Source organism: Dermacentor silvarum, chromosome 1 (assembly GCF_013339745.2).
Source record: "Dermacentor silvarum isolate Dsil-2018 chromosome 1, BIME_Dsil_1.4, whole genome shotgun sequence".
Classification (NCBI taxonomy): Eukaryota; Metazoa; Arthropoda; class Arachnida; order Ixodida; family Ixodidae; genus Dermacentor; species Dermacentor silvarum.
Window position 1 is genome coordinate 318,471,017 of NC_051154.1, and position 22,884 is coordinate 318,493,900.

Below are 22,884 nucleotides of genomic sequence, written 5' to 3' on the forward strand. Positions count from 1 at the left end.
ATTTCCCTGCTATTTTGACCACCTTGTGATTTGATCGTTCTTACTGTGTTAGTTGTTTTAGGGATAATTATGGGGCAAAAATAGGAACAAGCGGTGAAACACTCGAGGACGCTGATCAACAGAACATATCATTATCTTTCAGTTTGCTGCTGGAGTTTCATAATAGCCGGTTCTCGATATACGCGAACCTGCCTGAGTATTTGTTTTTCTGTTGTCTTTCAGTGGGTTTCTGCTGGCGTACAATGTCCTGAAAACGAAGAAAAATCCTGCTCTTATCGGCACCGTAGCCTTATTGCGCAGAATCATCAGGTAGGTGCGTTCTCAGCAGTGCACCAGCCATATATACGGTATACTCTATACACTACAAAAACATTCGAGACTACTGGTATGTTTGGTAAAGGAGTCAATTTCTTTTAGGGACCTAATTTTCGAAACTTTTCGTTTCTTTTTTGCACTTAACAACAAATTGCTAATTTTTCTCAATAAGCACCCTTGTGGCGGTGGGGTCATCTCACAATTGCTTCAAAATGTCGTCATGAAAAAAAAAAGTTCACAGTTAAGTTCTCGATAACAACGTGTTATTTCACTTTGCAAGTTATACGTTTTGTTACTTCTTTTTTTGCTTGGTCATAGCTTCGTATGGCACCGGTTCTTTTAAACGCACGCTACAGTCTACAAGTGCAGTCACAGTTGATTGAAAATTCCTTTCCTATTTGCTAGGGGTGTGCGAATATTCTCAATTTTGAATAAAAATTGAATTGCTCTCGCTAATCGATTTGTTTTCGATTCTATAGAGTTCACGGTATGAAATAGTCGAATATTCGTTTCTGTTCGTATATAAGCTACAACAAAACTTATTCGAGTCTCGACAGAGAGAGTACCGAAGCAAGTGAGGACTGTTTCGAGTGATCCCGCGGCAGAAGAGTCGCGGTTTTGCACAGAAGCAGGTAGTGATCGAACGTACGGCGCGCGTAACTTCTGCTGAATAATTTCCAGTCGTTGTAAAAGTATACCTCGTTTTCAGTCATCATGCGAATATTTTGTCTGTATTTAGATAAATCAATTTATTATTTGGCCAGCCTGACCAGATTTGCGTCTCTGTAAAACAATGTGCGCTGCTGTAAACAACGCCGCCCTCTACGTGCATCTGGTGACGTGGCTGTGCCCTTGTTCCAATACTATCGTTCTCATGGAGCTGACATCGGTTGTCTCTCATTTACACGCTTCTCGTTTAAGCGGATGTCGAGTCGCGATCGGCATTACTTGCACGTATTAAACAATCTAAAACTGTCTCATTTCTTTACGAAAAACGGACTCCAGACAAATCTTGTATTTCATTTTGATGAGAAATAAGATATTCGATTCAATATTTGAAGGTAATGTTTTTCAATGATATTCGTATTCAATACGACTCGGGAGTTTCGTTATTAAAATTCCTTACTTTTTATGTGTATGAACAGTGCATGAACAGATAGCCTAGACTCCATATATCTTTAAGACAGGAGGCACCTACAAGGGTACTATTCTTGCGTTCCTGGCAACTAAAGCGGACTTCCCCGACGCCACTGATCAGAATGACGAGCTCCTGTGATGCCTTGACAATGCACGTGAACAATAGTCTGTCCCGCGAAATGACATACTCACCAGACGCCCGATCGCGCACCATTAAATTTGCCGAGTATCGTAGCGTATTGCCGCACGAGAATTTCTGTCCTAACCTCCGCCTGTCGTGCAGGGTTACCGTTCCCGTGTTTTTCGTCCTGATGTGCTTCTGCCTGCTGCCACTGGTAGCCACTGGTCCGAACACCGTCATGCTGTTCAGCAAGTTCCACAGCGAGCTGGAACGACACTGGTGGAGGCTGATCCTTCAGATCCGGAACTTCGCCAACGCCAACGAATTGGTTAGTGCGCACGACTGCGTCACGCGCATGACAATTGTGCACCAAAGCTTTTTTTTTGTTTGTTTGTTTCTTTAAAGCTCGCGCGGAATGAGTTCTATGACGGCTCCTGCCTCTGATTAGTCGATCCTTTAGTTTCGTTTTCACTTTTCTAGACTGCACTGGCAATAGTTATCAGTAGCCGAATTTGCGAAGGTTTTGTTTCGTAAGTGCATTTTCGTAAGTGCGCCAACCGCCTTCGCTAACAATATGTCCACCATCGAGATTGGCGGCCATATCTACCCTTACGAACAGTTCTAGAGGAACGTTTTTTATGCGAATAAGGGCACATATTTGCGCTAGCGGCTATATGCTTGCTTCTAAAATTGCTTCTTGACTAGATGCGGCGTCATTATTTTATTGAGTTTCTTCTGTCTCTTTGTTTGATTGCTCGCTTATTGTTTTCTTCGAAATGCCTCATCTACGAACCCTATCAATCTTCTAGGCCCGTGTTTAGTGGGCTTTTAGTTCTTAAGTACTGTTTACTATTGGCCGGCCGCCTTTACTAATATATCTGACGTCACGATTGGCTGGCGTTTGTTCATACGAACAGTTCTAGCGTATGAACGTTTTTAAGAATACAGGCTCTTGATTTCGTCACGAAGCGCTACAAGAGTGAGCTTGAGTCACCAAGACCCGGTAGCGCATGCAGTATTTATAGTCTGGTACTAACTGTAAGTAATATAATGGAAGTAATAAATACAGTAAGTAATACTGTAAGTAATATAATACAATGTAATAAGTACATTGTTCACATAGGACTGGTTTTGTTGCTATGGCGAAAGCACGTACATTCGACCACAAAAGGGTTCGGACCACAGGATAGCAGGAAACGTTGAATTTCCCAGCAGCCTGCAACAGCAGCCAGAAAAAAAAAAAAAAACGCAGATCGCAATGTTCTTCACACATAAATGGAGGCTGGAGATGTGAATACCAGGCTACGTTGTGAGAATGCGGAGATATTCAGCTTTTTCTCAGATACCGCGGGCAATGAAATGTATTGGTGGACTATATACCTACGGGCACTGTGCTTCGGCGGGAACGTAAAGGGCAGAGTTGTGGCGGAAGCATGACTATTCGTGTTTCTTAAAGATATGCTTCCCGGCACCAATACACCAGCAGTCCATGTTACTACGTGAAAAGGGGAATAATTACTTCAACATTTTGCAGGCAAACTACAGGTTGGTACAGCGAACTGCGGTACGAACAAACCCGGGTACAGCAAATTATGCTTTGTATCGACCATGCAGAGCTTATTTAGTGACACTAATGCAAAATAAATTTCTTATTAAAAGAAGCATTTACGAGCCCCTACAACCAGCGCCATAAAACCACTCGCCGCAGCTTTTCTGTCTTTTTTTTTTTAATCATGAAGCTGAGTACGCTTGACAGCATGTTAAGATGAAAAAACATAGTGCGCGATGCGGTGCGTAACCCGATACTGGGTTGCAGCATTTACTTGCTCGAACTGCTGCGAGAGCCATGTCGACATGGGGTGTTTCAGCGCTGTCGCAAGTTTGGAATTTTTGTACAAGACGAACATCATTAAAGAAACGTTCGTTATGCCCGGGTTCCGAGGTATTGAACTACTTCATATATCCAACTACCTTTAGCGTACGAACCAGTTCATATAGGTTTCACTGCATCAAAAGAAGGTGGGGCAATAGGCAAAAACGTCAGCGAGCGAGCCCACTCCTCTTACCATTCGCAATTCGGTGCGTTGACCAATAATATTTCGCAAATATATATCATCCTTTTGATAAAACCCACACGCCGGCACGGTTGGTCGTAAATCTCTTTTTGCCAGCTCTGAAGCTGACCGCAACGCCGCCGCATCTTCGCAACGTTAGACTTAATGAGTTGTCTGTAAACAACATATAAAGCCTGACGTCGGACTGGGACATAGGGTGAACATTATAACATTACACTCCGTGCTTTTCTACGTGCCAAAACCACCATTGGATTATGAGGCTCGTCGTCGTGGGGAGGGGCTCTGGAGTAATTTTGACCACCAGGGGATCTTTAGCGTGTACCCAAATGCACAGTACACGGGTGTTCTTTGACTTCGCCCCATAGAAATGCTGCCGCCAGGGGCTGGATTTGACCCCGCAATTCCGTAACATAAAAAATTTAACTCTGGGGTTTTACGTGTCACAACCACCATCTGATTGTGAGAAGCGTCGTGGTCTGGTGTTCAGGAATAACGTTGACCGCCTGGAATTCTTTAACGTGCACCAAATGCGCGGTACACGAGCACTTTTTCATTTCGACGCCATCGGAATACGGCCGCTAAGGCCGGAATTTAACCTGTACAACCTCGAGCTCAGCAGCGCAGTGCCATACACACTGGCTACCACCCTGAAAATTATGGACGACTGGTTTAGTTTGCCTGTTCCGTCACTATGCGGCACACCGTGACTTTTTTTTAGTGCCGCTAACCAAATACTTCAAAAGTTATAGATCCCATCATATTACACATACATTCACGAAGATAGTTCTGTGAGACCAACTTTCGAGGTGCGTGGTTTCCTGTGTGGCCATAAAATCGAGAATGTTCCACTAAAGAAACCAGACATTATTTTTTTAGCGTGAGCTACACTGGCCGAGGTTGAGTAGTTTCGCGTGAGAGCCGTGCTGCGCATGCGCGAGGAGCAGTGACGTCACATGGCGCACAGGGGCTCTATTCTGGACACGCATGGCGGCTGCACGGCCGCCATTATCCGCCATCTTGGCTGTCTCATTGGCTGTCCGGAGGTCACGTGTTTTGAAATTTGTGCCGGGAAACGGAAGTTTTGCTAAATGCAATTTTGCGTTTTCGTCAGAATGATGAAACGTGACGTGGAGCTGCAAACTTTATCGACTAATACTTTTTTGTGGTCCTTGGCACCTCTATTGCGACTTTAGCGCTTAAAAAGAAAGTGGACAGTAGCGTGCAGAAGCTCGTGCAATGCATCTGCAATTTCGCGAATATGTGGTGGCGTCCCAAGAAAGCCGGCATGTCAGCTTGCTGATTGGCTGAAGGAATATCCTGTGAAGAGCGTCACAGGAAGGGCTGTTTCGTAAACGTCAATTTGGCGTTGCGTGACGTTGCGCTCGGCCGCCATTGCAGAGATTTTCCGCCATAATTTGTGGTGCGACGAGCCACGCGAATTATGGTAATGAGCGGCCATATGCAATGACAGTGGAGAGGCATGCGTATCGCCGCATTTTCCCTGTCATTTGGGGCGATGAAAATCTTTTGTTCACAACGCGTGCTCATAGCATTTGCATCGCTCTCGGGTGGTGTTGGCATTTGTGTTTTGAACCATCATTTCTATTAAAAACACGTTTATTTGAAATAATATTGGTGGAAACTAGCAAACTTTCTGCGACGTTTCGCACTTTTCACTATTGTGTTTGTATTGTAATCAATATTAATTACTTCTCGCGTCATCAAAGGCTATGACAACGGTGACTTTTTAATTTACAAAAAGAAATGTACGCAAGACGGCGCCTTGAAGTTTCCTCTCGCGGTGCGAGTAAGCAGCGGAGTGAACAAGAGATGGCAGTGCCAGCGTTTGCGTCACTCAAGCGGATACCTGTGGCGCGCGCAACGCTATCGATGATATTCCGTCGCTTCTCAGCCAGACGAGTCGGGCTGAGTCACTTGCGGATCACGAGATAGCGATAACGCGGCCTAGAGCGTGCGCTGATCATCACTGGCAGGTCGCGTATATTGTCTCAAGGTAGGAAGCAAGCGCGTGGGCGCCAATAAACGATGACTCATTCCGTTTCCCGAGGACACGCATCCTAGCTAATGAAGCAGACGACGCTTGTGCGCATGCAGACGACGGAAGCGAGAAACGATTTTGATGGAATAATCGTACGCTTTGAGCTAGCTGCTTTATTTTACTGGGGAGGAAAACTATTTTGCTTTATCAAGAACGCTAGGTTTAATGCGTACAGTCAACCACAAAAGTTTGCGGACCACGCGAGCGCGTGGCCAAGAGCCTCTTCGCGACACTTCCGCTACGTCACCAGCGATCGACAGCAGCGCTACGTTGAAGACGCATCCCTCCTTAAATCTATGGCCTGTCTATTTTCGCACTGTGCGCAAATATTTTCTACCTATCTCTTTCAACGTGACGCGCTCTTTGTTAGCCAGGGCTACTTGCTTATATTTTGAGAGCAGAATATCAGTACAAGTAATCAGACAGCGTATTCTTCGGCTGTTATCAGTTCTATTTTCGCGTAGCCACGCTGTTTTTTTTTTCGTGAGTGCGTGAGTGAGCGGTGAGGCAGCCATGGGACACAGATGCTTAGTCAGTAGGCAGAATTTTTCCGTTCCTCCCCCATCGCTAAGTGACAGTAGCGGCCGGGATTTGATTGCCTGCGCCCAGGTTTTGCTGCTCAAAGCCCGAACCACCGCGCTGCTATAGTGGTTACATTTAGAAAAATAAGAAATAATCGGGTGCGATGACTCTTTTTATAACCCTTTGCGACACGGCGTCCTCGTTTGGGGACTCGAACTTCGGAGGCGCGTCCCACGCCACGTGTTTCTTCAAATGACCTAAAACTCAGTGCACATTCGTGTCCGCTTCCTGATGGGACAACTAGCGGTCAGTTAACTTCATTGTCCTGCGTATTGCTGCAGATGATCACTTTGCTGGAGACACTACCATGTTAGACAATCGTTCGACGTGCCGCGTTCCAAGACCAACGTCAAGAGTATTTTTTTTTCTCCGGTCGACACGAATACAACCGAAAAAGCAAGTGTGCATGCGTTTCAGGCCTAATAGTTGATTCTTTTTATGCAAGCATTGAAGCTGACGGATTTCAGAATAATTAGATAATGAGTTATACGCTAATTAATTTTTTTTACTGAAACTCGCACAAAACAGCACATTGCTTCGTCTTCTTTCTTGGAATGTAATAGTGAGCGTCTTGAAATGATGCCATGCGCATTTGACGCATTTGCTGACAGTGCATCATAATTCGTGTCTGAAGGGGATGAATTTATTCACAAGACATTTACAGAAGTGTCATGAAACGTAGGTCTCTCAATGATCTAGTAGGAAGTGAAATGTCCGCCGTTTTCTAGCACCTTATTGATGCGTGTGGGCATCGACTCGTACAAAGATTCAGTAATCTCCGGTCGACCGCGCAGGCTTTCCCATTCTTGTGCGATCGCTTGCCACAGCGTATCGGCCGTGCGGCCGCGGTTGGCTCGTGTGGACAGCCGTTTCTTCAACATGCCCCAGACATTTTCTATGGGATTCAAGTCGGCGCCACATGGAGGCCACTCAAGCTGGCAAACAGCATGTTCTTCTAGCAATGACTGGACGATACGTGCTTTATGGATCGGGCTGCGGTCGTGTTGAAAAAAATAGCAGCCGTCGCTGAAGGGACCGTCCAGCGCATACGGAACGAGGTGTCTAGTGATGACGTCGCAGTACCGTGACGCAGTGAAGGGCCCTTCCAGACGCACAAGGGGACCAAGGCCATCTTTGCTGATTGCTCCCCACACGCTCACGGAACACCGTCCACTGGATAGAACACTCTGTGTGTAATTAGGCAGATATCTGCAAGAAATAGCATACAATTGGGTTCCAGCGGCGCGTCTAAAAATGTTGTGATTCCTCTTGCGTATGAACTTTATAATGCTGTTATAGAGTTGCAATAGAAAACGTGCAAACATCATTAGATAGTACTGAAAGACCCACTGGCAGCTTTTAATTAGCTTCAGAGTAAGTAGTACTATGAAACAATCGTTAATGTTTTCAACATAATACCACTACAGAAAAATCTCGTAATGTCCAAAAGCTCATTTTACGTGAAACATGTGATGCAGAATTAGCTTCGTGAATTAACTGCCAATACACTGTAAACACACCTGCAGTTTAGTGGACGCCAAACCCGCTTCCGTTGGTCCCAGCGCGTGGAAAAAGTTGACTCGTCGCTAAAGATGACATCGCCCCATTTCTCTGTTGTCCAATCTTTCATTGCTGTAGCGAACATGAGTCGTTCTTGTAGCTGGCTGTCTGAGAGGCAGTAGGGATGGTCGATTAAATATTTTAATCGATTAACAATTAATCGTTCGTCGGTTTAGCCTATAATCGATTAATCGCTTTCGATGCGGGGCTTTTCGTCGATTAATCGATTAATCGACTTTTTTTCCGGCGCTTTAAAAAGGCTGAAACACAGTTATCTACTCACGTAAGTACCCATTATAACGTTTGAAAGGTGGAACCAGGATAAGAAATACAAGGGTATAACCTTTGATAAAGAATAATGTTTGACTTCTTGAAGGCCAACTATAATTGCCACTAGGGACTAGTGAAGGAATAAACAATATACAGGGTGTTCATATTTAAGTTTTACGGAATTTTTCAGAATTACCTGTGGCAGGTAGCATAATTCTTATCGTTGAGCTGAGTTATTCGAAGAGGCGGACATTAGTAACACGCAAAATTGAAATACATATTTGACTAATTAACAAACATTGAGTAATGAACTTCTTAGTTAATTACTTTACGAAACATATTACAATTTATGAATTGTTGCCGATGAGTTCGCAAGACCCACTTGAAAGGAATTTACAGGATGACACCAGTTTCGAGATATTATTTCTCAAAGTGTGGGACGAAATACATGGGCATTCCAGTTACTTTTGTACTTCAAGGCATTTTGGTAAAAATGTAAGTGGAACAACAGTGTTTCTTTACGGCGAGTTTGATGGTGCATATCTCCGAACTGGTGTCATTCTGGAAATTCAGTAAGTTCTTGATGAGGGCTAGTTGGTTCATAGTTTGGAACTGAGGTTTGAACAGCGCGAAGAAAACAAGGACACGAAGAAACAAATACCACAAACAAGCGCTTGTTTGTGGTATTTGTTTCTTCGTGTCCTTGTTTTTTTTTTCGCTGTTCAAACCTCAGTTCCAAAATCTGGAAATTAATTCCTAGTGGATACGCCTGACAAGTGGATACGCCTGTTTTCTAATGTACTAGCAGGTGTTCATCAAGGCTCAGTCCTCCGACCACTTCTCTTTTACAGCGAAAGCTGTATATCGCTAGGTGAAACGAAAAACCATTCGTCCCATGTTTCGATAAACGTCTCCATTGGCTGCGCCGTCATTACGTCGTTCTCTACGTCGCACCCAAGCGCGCGCGCCATTGGCAGCTAGCGCCGTTAGTTACATCGTTAGTGAACGCGTTCCCGCCATTGCCACGTTGACGCTGCTCTGCCCGAAACGCCTCCTCCTCGGCTCGTCGTTGTCGCATGCGTTCGATATCTCGAGTTAGCTTGGCGTAGCATCCGCCCGCCATTGGCGCTTGCGTTCCACCTCGTGATTTCAACGTGGACGTTTCGTCGCAGCCGAAGCCAAAATGCCGCCCGAGAAACTCCCGCCGAAAGCGGGCGTTGGCCCGGCGAACGCGTTCTCGCCATTGCCACGTTGACGCTGCTCTGGCCGCAACGCCGCTTCCTCGGCTCGCCGTTGTCGCATGCGTTCGATATCTCGAGTTAGCTCGGCGTCGTGGTTAGCAGCGTCCGCCCGCCATTGGTGCTTGCGTTCCACTAGAAACACAAACATGCAGCCAATATTTGAGAAACGCTTCAATACATCGTCGGCATTAACCCACTGCTAAACATCGGGGCCGCACGTTTCAGCTTCGCTGGTTAACCATCTGTACGGAGTGCTTGGGCGATGTTTTTTAATCTATATTAACGATCTTCCGAACTGCGTTCTTTGTTCTTCCATAAAGCTATTCGCAGGTGACTGTGTTCTCTACCGTAAAATTCCTAATTCTTCCGATTCCCAAGAACTGCAGGACGACCTTAACCGCGTAACTGAGTGGTGTTCTAATTGGTGCATGCAAACAAATTAAAATAAATGCAAGGTCATGCGAATATCTCGTAACACTGCCATGCACACGTACTTTATTAATGGTGCACCTGTAACGTCAGTTACTTCTTACAAGCATCTCAGCCTTCACATATCAAATAACCTTTCTTAGCATTCGCATATTGGCTATGTTGCTAATAACGCTAACCGTATGGTTGGTTACTCGCGCCGTAATTTTAGCTCTGCCCCTTCGTCCCTGAAGCTAACTCTTTACAAAACTTTAGTTCGCTGCAAATTGGAGTATGCTTCAGCCATTTGGGATCCGACTCAGTCTTCATTAGTTTCTACTCTAGAAAGTGTTCAAAACCGCGGTGCACGCTTTGTCTTATCTAATTATCTGTTGGTGCACCTAAAAAAATGTCACACTTTCGCCCTAAGGGCTAAGCAATGAATGCGATAGCAACACAGCAATGTCATACGAAGTAAGGTGAGCGGCTTTGGTAGCAATATGAATTGTAGTAAACATGAGCTGATTAAGTAAGCAGGTGTGCTGCGGCGTAAGTAGACCGACATGAAAAGAGACTCGATGACCACGAGAAGGCGCGTGTGAAACGGTGGTGTTGATGAGAATGAGAAATTATTCTCGCTATGCAAGTATCTCATCAATGAAATGAACTCTCAACTTACCTGATCTTTCGTCACACCGCAAATGTTCCCGTCTTTCCCTTTTTCACAAAGTTTTTCATTTGAACCCTCTTCTAAAAGAAACCCTTCTTGCCCCTCCGTCTTATATTTCGTACTGAATAGTAAAAACCAGTCAAAAGACGAAAGACAGAGAATAGACGTGGCACACACGACGACTGGTTTTCCAGTCGTCGTGTGTGCCACGTCTCTTCTCTGGCCTTCGTCTCTTGACTGGTTTTTACTATTCAGTATGTACCAACTGACCCAGACAGCTACTCTACTTATATTTCGTCCCGTCCTGACCACAGCCTTAAAATCGGGGTGACATTGTGCCGCACAAACCGGTACAGTGACTCATTCATCCCTAGGACAAGCACGGACTGGAATCGCGTTACCGCATCAGTCGCACTCATCACCGACTCTACCAACTTCAAGACCACTGTTCGAATGCATATTGTTAATATTTTTGGTTTGTATTTTTGCTGCATTATTTTTTGTTTTTGACTCCACTCCTTTCTGTAACGCGTTCGGGCCTGGAAAGTACGTGAAATAAATAAATAAATAACTTCACCGGCTGCAATTGGTAAATTTCAATATACGTCGTAAATTAACTAACTATGAAGTTAATTAGTAATATTTATTAATTAGCCGAATATGTGTTTCAATGTCTCGTAATAATGTCCGCCTCATCAATGATAACAATTATGCTACCTGCCACAGGCGATTTCTAAAAATTCCATAAAACTTAAAAAGGAACACCCTGTATGTTAAAAATGGCACTTACTGAGGAGGGTGGGCGTGGAGGAAGGAGAAATTAGAAGAGAGCATTGCAGCACGACTGACATCAAGAAGTAACGGCCCAACACGTGATCGCCACATCAGAGCGCGCGGTAGGTTTAATGCTGCCGGCTGCAGGGCAGCAGCGCAGCTGAACGGGTGCGCACCGATTTGAAACTACTGCGAACCAAACATTATCGGCCAATACGTTGTCTCTCAGGGTCACGTGCTGACCCTATACTGCGAGGTAAACAGCGAAGGAAATGGCTTGTCGATGAGTTCGCTTTCCAAGACTTGCTGCCTCACGTAATGATCTCTCCTAGTTCATTTCTTCCTCCACGGGGGGCGGCCTCTCTCCGGCCCCAGGCAGCCTGTGTGACGTGTGCTTAAAGCGGGGAAACGCTTGGCAATCTCGGCAGGACTCGGGGAAAACAGTTGACAGTCGCTCTCGGTCTTCGCAGCCGCGCTGTCGTTGCTCGTGCTCCGCATTCTATAGTACGATTTCAAAACTTTCACGCCACTTTAGTCACTGTCTGGAAAACGATTAATCGAACTGCTTTCATCGATTAAACCGATTAAATTAAAGGTAGACATCGATGACGATTAATCGTTTTGCGGCGTACTTTTCGTCGATTAATCGATTAATCGTTCATCGATATTAACATTCCTAAGAGGCAGGGCTTCTGTGCTGCTACGAAAGACTGCAGGCCAAGCTCACTCAGCCTTCTTACAGTCTCAGACGATACCGTGAGCGAGAGCGCTTCTCGGATATCCTCTGCACTTTGAAAAGGATCAGCCACGATGGCGGCCGTAATCAGGCGGTCCTCTTCCTCAGTCGTGGCCCTTGGACGCCCACTGCGCTCCATATCTGTGAATCTGTCATCGTCGCGGAAAGCTTGAATAATCCTATTCACGGCAGTCCGGCTCCTGTTGGTTCGGCGGCAGATTTCGCGCTGAGGTATTCCCTCTATAAATAAACGCACAATGTGCCTTCTTTCGTCAAGTGGAACATGCAGCGGCATCTTTCCAAATAGGCAATCACCACGTGGCCTGAAGCAAGTCTACTACGTTTTCAGCGACTGATGAGAAGATGCGCCTATGTGTGAAAGAAAATTTTCTATGCATCCGCTTTTTCTTTGTTTTTGATGACAGTGAAACACCTCCCTACCCTTTCTCTCAAGACGCAGAAGCAGCAACACTCATTGGACCAAGATGCTGCCAACCAAAGTGCGCCAGTAAACGTCGCGTAAAAAAATCGTCGCAGCGCTTCGTGAAACTTATCTACCCACTGGCACACCAGTCGACAAAGGTTGCAGTGATTACTCCGATACTGCTATCAAGCCAGATATGTGGCGGTCTTATCGCAGACAGCGCTCTGCGTCAACACAACGAACTAACAATGTCATGCACGGGAATAAAAAATTAACAGGCAGGCGAGTACCAAGAGGGCTCATATCCGGGAGAGCGCCCCTGTCGCCGCTAGGTGGCGTACCGCTAGGTGGCGCGGATAGGCAGTCTGGCACGCGCTCGCGTGGTCCGCAAACTTTTGTGGTTGACTGTACATTACAGTTTCTTAGGCAAAACGTCAAATTTGCGTCACGTTACGAAAGCAAAACTGGGCCATCAGCGCCATTTTGTAAGCGTCGCGCCTACGTCACGCCTCGAAGAAAATGGCGGAATGTCCAGAATAGCGGCTCAGAATAGCGGCTCAGCTGGCGCGCCGGAGCCGCCGCCGCGCGCGCCTCGCCGGTCTGCGCATTCCAGAGAAGTGACGTCATAGCCGCGGCAGACGCACTGGCGCCGGCGCGTGCCCAACTGTGCGCCTACTTTACCTCCGTTGCGCCGTAGCCAACCAAGTCTGACGCTGCGCCGGAGCCGCTTGATAGCGCCTCTCATTTTGTGCGCATGCTTTTGCCAGCTATGAACTGGCAAATGTAGCGGTGCCCGAGGGTGAAGCCTGTGCCGTTCAGCTTGACGAAAGTGGTGTGGTCATCGAAGTCGTGTACGTGTCGCCGAACACACGGTGTAAGATAAATACTCTTTAGGTGAGGACACTCGCCAGACTCGACCGACCAGATAAAGTAGCAAAGGCGCGCGCCGATCGGCCCGGTGACGGCAGCGGATACCTATCGGCAGTACGACGCAACTTTAACACAGAAAGCTATTTATTGGTTTAATCTCTCGTTGTTATAGCAGCCGGCGGTTCGCGGGAAATCCGAAATGATTGAGTGACGCACGAAAGTAGGTCACCGGGGAGAGGGCATGCGCGCGTTCCTTGTCGGGTCGGCGCACGCTCTCCCCTGCGTTCTAACTGAAGTTGCGTCGTTCCGCCGATAGGTATCCGCTGCCTTCACCGCACCGATAGACGCGCGCCCTTGCTACTTTATCTGGTCGATCGCGTCTAGCAAGCAAGCCGAGCAGTGTCCCCACCTAAAGAGTATATATCTTACACCGTGGCCGAACAATTCAGTTAAAGACACTATAGACATGCTGGCTACGTCTATACCTAGTCGTGCGGCAAGTGAACTGTGTGTGGTGGCTGGTGACTTCAATCGTGCTCCAGACTCTATTGGTGTTCCTTTGAAGGACACGTTTAACCTGGACTTAGCCAGTGTCCCAACTGTACAGACGACCCCATGGGGGACCACCATTGATCTTGTGTAGCATAGACAGACAATAAATCCCAAATACTTCGTTGGGGCCATAGAGACGGCAGCGTGTTACTACACTGACCACCGAGCCGTCTTTGTGGCATGAGAGAAGCAACCAGACGTTGAGCAATATATATTGTCACGATTCAACGCGAACAAGAGGCAACACGCTGAACAAGACGGCGGAACAGCTTGAGAATCACCAGCACAAAGACATCTTCTTCGTCTTCGAATTAGCCTGTCATACTACTCGGAGTCAGTTAAAGTATATACTGTCATCGTCGTTTAAACGTCTAGATAGAGTACGCGTCAATATATATATATATATATATATATATATATATATATATATATATATATATACAGGGTGTTTCAGCGAACACTTTCAAAAATTCCTAAAGGTTGCCTGTGGCAGATAACACCATTCTAGTTCGTGAGCTGGTCTACTCGAAGAGGGGGACATTACTTGCACACGAAATTGAAATGCATAATCGAATAATTAACAGAAATTCACTAATTAAGTTTTTAACTAATTATCTGATGGCCCATATTGCAATTTACAAATTGTAGCCGTGGAGTTCGCAAGGCGGATCCACTTGGAACGAATTGTCGCGATGGCACCAGTTTCAAGATATTAATTCCCGAACTTTGCGGAGAAATGCACTGGCGTTCCAGTTAAGTTCTTAACAAAACGACGCTTTCTGCATTGAAGCACAAAATTAACTGGAACGCCAATGCATTTCTCCGCAAACTTCGGGAAATAATATTTTGAAACTGGTGTCATCCTGCGAATTAGAAGTGGATCCGCCTTGCCAACTCCACGGCTACAATTTGTAAATTGCAATATGGGCCATCGGCTAATTAGTTAAAAACCTAATTAGTGAATTTTTGTTAATTAGTCGATTATGCATTTCAATCTTTTGTGCAAGTAATGTCCGCCTCTTCGAGTAGACCAGCTCATTAACTAGAATTGGGCTATCTGCCACAGGCAACCTTAAATAAATTTTGAAAGTGTTCGCTGAAACACCCTGTATAATGCGTATACCGTGTGTGTGTCATTGAGGCAGCACTAAGCATGATAAGCTAATCCTAGACAACCAGGAAAGCTAAGAATAACCAGCTGAACCTTAGCTCACGCTACGTATACCATGTCATATCCGAGCTAAGCCACTGCTAATTTTTTCTCACGCGGCCGCTATAGCAGCACGCAGCTCCGCCTTCATGCCGTTTCACGCGTTCCAGGAAAATAACGGAAGTACCAAACGCGGTAACAGGCAAACCCTAAAATCACTCCATTGAGCAACATCGCGGTTATGGGGGCCAGTGGCGCACCGACGGGGGGGGGGGGGGGGGATTCGGGGGTTGTAACTCCCCCCCCCCCCTGAGGCTGACTTAACCCCCCCTTTTTTTAAACCCCTTTTCTTACGCATTTTAGTACTGCAACTAAGATGTAAGACGCGCAACCGTCTGCACACTAGCAAAAAGCGCATTTTTTTGACAATTTCCCGTGAACAAATCGAAATTAGTGCTGTTTAGATGGTATTGGCAAACTGTCAACCTCCCCCCCCCCCCCCCCCCCCTGGCAGAGATCCTGGGTGCACTACTGATGGGGGCTTCCCCCAAAATACAGGTTTTATAATTTATTATTACGTAAAACACGGAATCCATTTTACACCAGACAACTGAATGACGTATGTCACATGTAGACGGAAGAAGTGGAGCCAAGACCCGAGCTCACAGCGAACGCAAATACAAGTGCTTTATTGCTTCATCCCAAAACTGCCCCAGCCCTGCTCTCGTCACTCCCAATTCTGCTCGCAGCAGTAGGTGGCGCTAATAGCCGGTGGCGCTATACAGCGAGTGCAGCACAATACTATCAATTGACACAACCTATACATTCATTTTTTTTCTCTCTCTCACACCGTGTCACAGGAATGCTTTTCGCACTTGTGGTACCTGTCGACCGACTTCCAGCTGTTCTTGGTCTGTGTCACTATTCTTCTACTCTTCAAAGGGTGAGTGGAGTTTTGTACGCGAAGAGTCACTCTCGGGGCTACGACGCGCTGGGCACATTCGGCCGAAGCACATTTGACAGCGACTAAGGGCGACTGTAGTGCAGCGCGCTGCGTGGTGCCGCTGTTACCGTGTCGCTCACTCGTTGCGAAGACCGCTGTCAAGAAATGAATTGTGGCGCGAAAGCTTCCTTGGGGAGCATAGGAATAGCATGCGAAAAGAAGCACAGCTGCACTTGAAATGACTTTCGTTAGTACATTGTAGTACAGTACAAGCATACTACAGGGAAGTAGCAGTACAGTACAGCACCTTATAGTTCAGTACACGGGAAGAACCAGACGTCAATTTAACGGTCATATATTTATCATTTTTGAGAAGCTATCGGTGTCATTCCGACGATATGTTTCTACCACCGTGAACAAGGAGGGAAGGAGAGACGCACGATTATCACATAAAAAAAGTAATTGCTTGTGATAATAACGCACTTAGATTGGCTTCCGTATGCAGTACGTCGTGGTGTACGCCTTACAAAATGACGACCTGCCATCATTTTTACGGTCAAATAGAGCTGCCAAGATATTTCCCGTCATTTACTGTAATATATTTTTTACAGTGTACGGTATAGCACAGTATAGTATAGTAACAGATGCCCTTCTTGCTTGAGATTTGAAGCCATAATGGGGGGAAAAATGAAATGTTTCTCCGATCGACATGTGGCAACTATATATGCCACCAAAGTATTCCAGGAAATTTGACAGGCGTATACCCCACTACACACCAGGAGTGATGTGGCAAAGGAACGGGCGGTGGTCTTCAATGAAACCTGTGTTGCGTCTTGCTTGTGTGTGTCGTGGATCGCAGCGGCGCATGCACACAATCTTCCAGAGCACCGTCCGGGTAAATAAATAAATAAATAAATAAATAAATAAATAAATAAATAAATAAATAAATAAACACAAGCTCGTTAATATTCCAAGTGCTGTTGCTATTACGTTCAGGGTGATCAGAAGTGAATGCGAGACAACAATAGGCGATTCATAACAAAGCCTAATTAAGCGACGTGGTTTGTTCAAAAATAATTCAAAAGAAGCTCAACATTCTATCCTGGAAATCGTTTAAATAATTGCTTTTGCTTGCAACTAATTTTTATGGAAATAATTGCAAGTTATAATATATATATATATATATATATATATATAATTTTATACGTTAAACGTGTCTGTGTGTTTTCCGTAGCGACTTATAGTTTCCTCGGAAACACTAAAAAAAAAAAAGCTATACCTAACATTGTTGATATGAAAAATTGAAGCGCCATAATCGTGGGTACCATATACTTCCACTACCTCATTACGACGACATTTATAAATCTAAATAAATGTACCAGCTCAAGTCACACAATTTAAAAAGGGCAAAAAAAAGAAAGAAAAAAAAAGGGGAAGGAAATCGGCATATTTTGCAAGGATGAAACGTGAAAGTCTGCAATCGTCCAAAATCGCAAGAACTAGTGGGCGAAAAATCAAAAGCCTAAATCCAGCGGTTAAATCAGGTGGGAGTGCTCATCAGCGTCCCCCTTTCCCGCGATACTGTAGCGAAGCAGGAGAGTTATTATTTCGCTTTCTTGTTTTGTTTTGTTTTTGCATTCGTATATTGATCTTGTCTTTCGGCGATCTCTGGCTTTTCATCCCTCGTGAACCAATTTGGAAGGCATGTACGCTGCTCGCGGTCGCGTTAATAAACAGTTCGATTCGCCTGTCTTCGTGTACCTTTGTGGTGCAGGCAGGGGTAAATATTTTATTTTCTTTTTCTAAACCCCACAATAACAAATGTCTTCGTGTACCGCAGGCGCACCGCGTGGCTGCAGTGGTCGTTCGGCGCCCTGTCCGTCGGGTGCTGCGCCTTCTCCGCCTGGCAGATGAGCAGCGGGCGCTACGTGCCCGTCATCCCGCTCATCGTGTCCGACATCTCGTGAGTGAGCTGCCTTCGACTGACGTTGGCAGTGGCTGTATTTAGTTCTGCCTCGCTGTCGTCGGGAGACGACCGGGCGATTGCGACGTAATGTCTAACAATGTCACCGTCGGCGTTCCTGTGCTTTTGCCCTAATGAAACGCGTGGCAAACGGTTTTCTCACAGTGTTATTACTGCTTGAGGTGGAACGTTTCGAGGCGAGCGCGAGAGTGCTCGATGATGTCGTCCTGCGGGGTATCCCCTTCAGGAGCGGCAAAATCTGATTGTTGTAGTGTCCGTGACTTCATAGCGGTCGCAATTGGCTGGAGGGTGCTTAGAAATGCCCGCGAGGGTCACGATAGCCAGCAAAAATGCGATTGCGCAAAATTTGAAGGCGCATGCGCAGTTATTGCTTGAGGTGCTTGAGGTGCAGTGTACTGCGCCACGTACTTCATTCTCATGAAAAAAAAAAAAAAACTGATATTTATGCTAGACTTGAGGTGAAAATAAGAGTTTGAAATCTGAAGTTTGTTTTCGTCATATTTGTAGTCTGGGGAGGGTTTCTCCTAGGGCGTTTCTAAATTTCAGTTGACATAACGACATGGGCCCACGTTTTGGGGATATTAAATGCGGCTGTCCTTGCACTTAACATCACACAATGATGGAGAGTTATGGAGAGCTTTTAAAGAGTAAATTTTGCCCCTCTCCGAAAGAGTGAAGATCAACGGCTATCCACACATCCACAAGGGAGTGCTGGTAATGCAAGCAAATGTATTCTTAATCCGATATTCGAACTAAGGATTCAAGCAAAAAATAAAATAATATAAGGAGGGGATGACCCGGAAAGCATGTTACCCTTATTTGCAATGCCGCATGACTTCAAGTCCAGCCAATCCTGATGCGGGACGTGTTATCATAACGAAAGCGGCCAGCCAATGACAAAATAGAAAAAATTGTGTACGACGCCGCTTTGCGAATGAAGCCCCGGGAACGTATTCACCAAAAACGTTTTGACGCTAGAACTGTTTGTAAGAGCACGTGCCAGCCAATCGCCATGTTGGAGATTTTGTTAGCAAAGGCAGACGGTCAATGGCAAACAACTTTTCCGAACGAAAACCTTGTCAATTCTACCCATTGCCCCATTTTCCCCAAAACGATCTTACGCTAGAATCGTTCGTAAGAGAAATTTCCAGTCACTCCTGATGCTAGACGTATTACGACCAATGACCAAGAGTACCTACGAACGAGAAGCTGTGTTAATTCAGCCCCTGAAGAATTCCAGCTTGATTTTCGGCATTGTACAAAACATTCACCAAAGTAATTTCCAATAGAATTAGGGAAACTCATGATTTCAGGGACAACACATGACCCAGAGAAGTGGCTGGCTCCAGCAAAGAGAATTTGAAAAGGATATCTGTCATTAGTCAGGTATTTAAGAAATCTGAGGAGAACCAACCAATCTATATGGTTTACGTGGGTTACGAAAACGCGTTCGATTCAGTAGGTGTATCAGCCGTCATAGAGACATTGCGCAATCAAGGAGTACAGGAAGCATACTTGAATATCTTAGAAAATATCTATACAAATTCCCCAGCAACCTTAATTCTTCGCAAAGAAAAACGAAAAAAAAAATACCGATCAAGGAAGAGGGCAGGCAAGGACAGGCAATCGCACCAATGCTATCCACAGCATGCTTGAATGAAAGCTGTTAGACTGCTAAAGATTAGGCGTGAGGATGAACACGAAACATTTTAAGCAACGTGAGGTTTGTAGATGACATTGCCGTGTTCAGCAACGCTGGAGGTGATTTGCAACCAATAAATGAGAAACTTAGCCGACAAAGGGTAAGAGTAGGGTTGAAGATTCATATGCAGAAGACTAAAGTAATGTTGAATGCCCCAGCAAAAGAACGACAATTCGTGATCGGCAGTCAGCCTCTCGAATCTGTGCAGGAGCACGCGCATCTAGGCCAATTAGTCACAGAGGACCCAGGTGATGAGAATCACATCGACGGAAGAATAAAAAGGGGCTGGAGTGCATAAAAAATAATTATAGGGTTTTTACGTGCCAGTTCCCACGGTCTAATTATGAGGGAACGATGTAGTGGGGGACTCAGGTTTAATTTTGGCCACCTGGCCGTTCTATACCGTGCACCCAGTGCACGGTACCCGAGAGTTTATCCATTCTGCCCTCATCGAAATGCGCTGTCAGGATCGAACCAGCGACACCATATAGCAACATAGCTATCGCGACGGGCCAGGAGCGCATACGGCAAGCATCACCAAACCATGACCGGCAGCTTACCGCTCTCTCTGAAAAGTGTATACGATCACTTCATTCTACTGGTACCAATATATGCGACAGAAACTTGGAGGTTAAGAAGGGAGCTTGAGACCAACTTAAGGACCGCGCAACGGGCAATGGAGGGAGAAATGTTAGGCGAAACCTTAAGAGGCGAGGAAAACAGTGGGGTAGATTACAGAGCAAACGAGGGTACCTTATATTGTAAAGTTGACATTAGGAGGAAAAAGTGGAGCACGGCAGGCCATGTAATGCGTAGGGCAGATAACCGGTGGCCCATTAAAGTTAACGAAACGGGTGCCGAGGGAAAGAAAGCGCAGTTGAGGACCGCAAATAACAATGTTGTGTGATGAAATTATGAAGATGTTCAGGCATAAATGCTGTGAGCTGACTCTAAACAACGGGTAATGGGAGATCGCTAGGCGAGGCAACTTTGTCCTGCAGGGGACACTAAGATAAGCTGATGATGTGATGATGCGATGAATGATTACCCCAAAGAGATTATTCTTTCCCTTCGCGGTTGATAAAATATAAGAACAAACAAGTATCAAGCCGCACGGGTGTTATCATACGACGGCTTAAATAAAAGTAAGAAAGAAAAGAGAAAAAAAATACACAAGAAAAGCGTGGCCTCTGATGTCGAGTAATTGATCTTGCGACCGTTGTCATCTGTGCGCTGTATTTTAGCATAATAATCCATGCTAAATGCGAACTGAATCGTAATGTACAGCAGTCAGTGTACGCCATTATGTCAGAAATTTTTTGTCACGCTTTCGAACGTATTAATTCACAACATCCCAGAAGATGTATTGTCTAAATGAAGCATTACAAAAAAATTTGCATGTATACACAGGACAGTGCTCGCCTACATTACCTCTTATATCAGACATTCTAATATAATGGAGAACAGCAGGCATATGCACCTTAGCTCAATGTTACAACATACTTCGTCCATTCTGTCCGCACCGTTTCTCCACCGAGCGGAAGGGTTCTGTGACATTTCTTTATTGCATGCTATAAGCTCCTTCTTTGCCTTGTAAACATTGACCTGTGTTTGTTTTTGTTTGTTTGTTGTTCGCGACAGAACGCTGGCAAACACATTTAACGAGGTGTACATGTTGCCCACGTTCCACGGCGCCAGCTACTTCCTCGGCTGCAGCACGCTCATCTTCATCGAGAGCAAGAGAGATATCAAGATGTCAACGGTAAGAGCCTATCCTCGCGTTTTGCAAAGCCAACGAATGTTAGTCCTTGAGCCACTGTTTTCTGGTACTTTGAGTGAGCCAGCAGATGCTGCGCTTGCTAATATTCGTACAGCGTATTCATCGTAGGTTGTCTCAAGTTTCAGGGAACAGTATGAGGTGTACGTCAAAGAAATACGCCCGTTTTCTTTGTACACAACCATCACTTACGATATCGGCAGAACACACGCGACATACCTCCGTTTTTCTGCATTTGCCTACAAGCGTGATATGCGTAGTACTTTTTTTTTTTGTGAACTCGATCAGGCTCACTAATGCAAAAAGGGGCAACACGAAAGCAGTAGAACACGAAGGTGGTGGGCAGGCAAACTGCAATGTAAATTCTGAAATTTCGCTCACGACTGTCAGGGATGTCTACTGTCGATCCTTTTCCAGAACGTCTTAGCTATGTGGGAATTTTTATTTATTTGTCGCCTTAACGAACTGCTTGTCTATTTCAAGGCCATATATATATATATATATATATATATATATATATATATATATATATATATATATATATATATGAATATTCCGGCTCATATGCGAACCCTTGCTTCAGGTTAAGCAAGCATTGATGTGGGCGGTGTGCCTGACCTGCGGCGCGGTGTGCATCCTGTCGCGCTACCACTGGAACGGCGGCTTCACCTCCACGGGAGACTGGATCGACGTGGTGTTCTCCTTCTTCGACCGCCTTCTCTGGTCAATCTTCCTGGCTTGCCTGGTGTTCGCATGCGCCAACCGGAAAGCAGGTATACACTGCTCAGGGATTAAATATTGCCTAAAGCTAGCACGATCCGTCTGATCTGTACTTTTAGCTCCATACCGACCAAAAAAGTTCGCAGGAGATCCGGGCCGGCAGTGGAGAATTCTCATTGCCTGCTTCTGTCGCGGACCCGCATAGAATTCACAACTTGGCGGGCAGGTGCGATGTGAACTGCGTCTCTAACTCTTTTTTGTGGAGCTGAATGTAGGTTGGGTGAGCTAAAAAAATACTCTGTTTAGATTGATAGCGGGAAGCGCCGACCAACTGCCTGCATACGCAGTCACCGGAGGAGAAAAAAAGGAATGCGACAGCCGCATTGTGCTAGCAATCTATACTTCAGGACATAAAAAAAGAAAAAAAAGAACACACGTAGCACTAGAGCAGCTACAGATAGCACTGGCTAATCGGGGCCCATATTTAAAAAAAATTATACGCTAGGATTGTTCGTAGCAGCAAATAGTAGCCAACGCTGATGCTGGACATCCAATTACCGAAGGTGGCATGCAGAAGGCACTTACTAACAAAACGCCTCGTGAATTCGGTCCCAAAACTCACTCGCCCCTTTCGCAAAGTAGTGACAGCTAAAAATGATACAGCGCCATAAACGAGGCGTGAGGTGTCAGTGGTGGGAATAATGTAATGATTCTATTCCTCTTGTGGGGTAAAATTCACAAACGTTTTTGTTAGTACTTGCTCTTTGCTTTCGCCACTCACCATCACTAATAATGTATTCAGCATCAGGATTGG

At 45.5% G+C, this 22,884-nt stretch overlaps 1 long non-coding RNA gene across 1 annotated transcript; it reads left to right on the forward strand.

Moving 5' to 3' along the window:
• The first annotated feature begins 186 nt into the window (after positions 1–186).
• On the forward strand, positions 187–15,888 carry LOC125942759 (uncharacterized). Its single transcript, XR_007465339.1, has 3 exons — positions 187–309; positions 1,736–1,901; positions 15,805–15,888. It is a non-coding gene; the product is annotated as an uncharacterized LOC125942759 (long non-coding RNA).
• Positions 15,889–22,884: the final 6,996 nt, after the last annotated feature.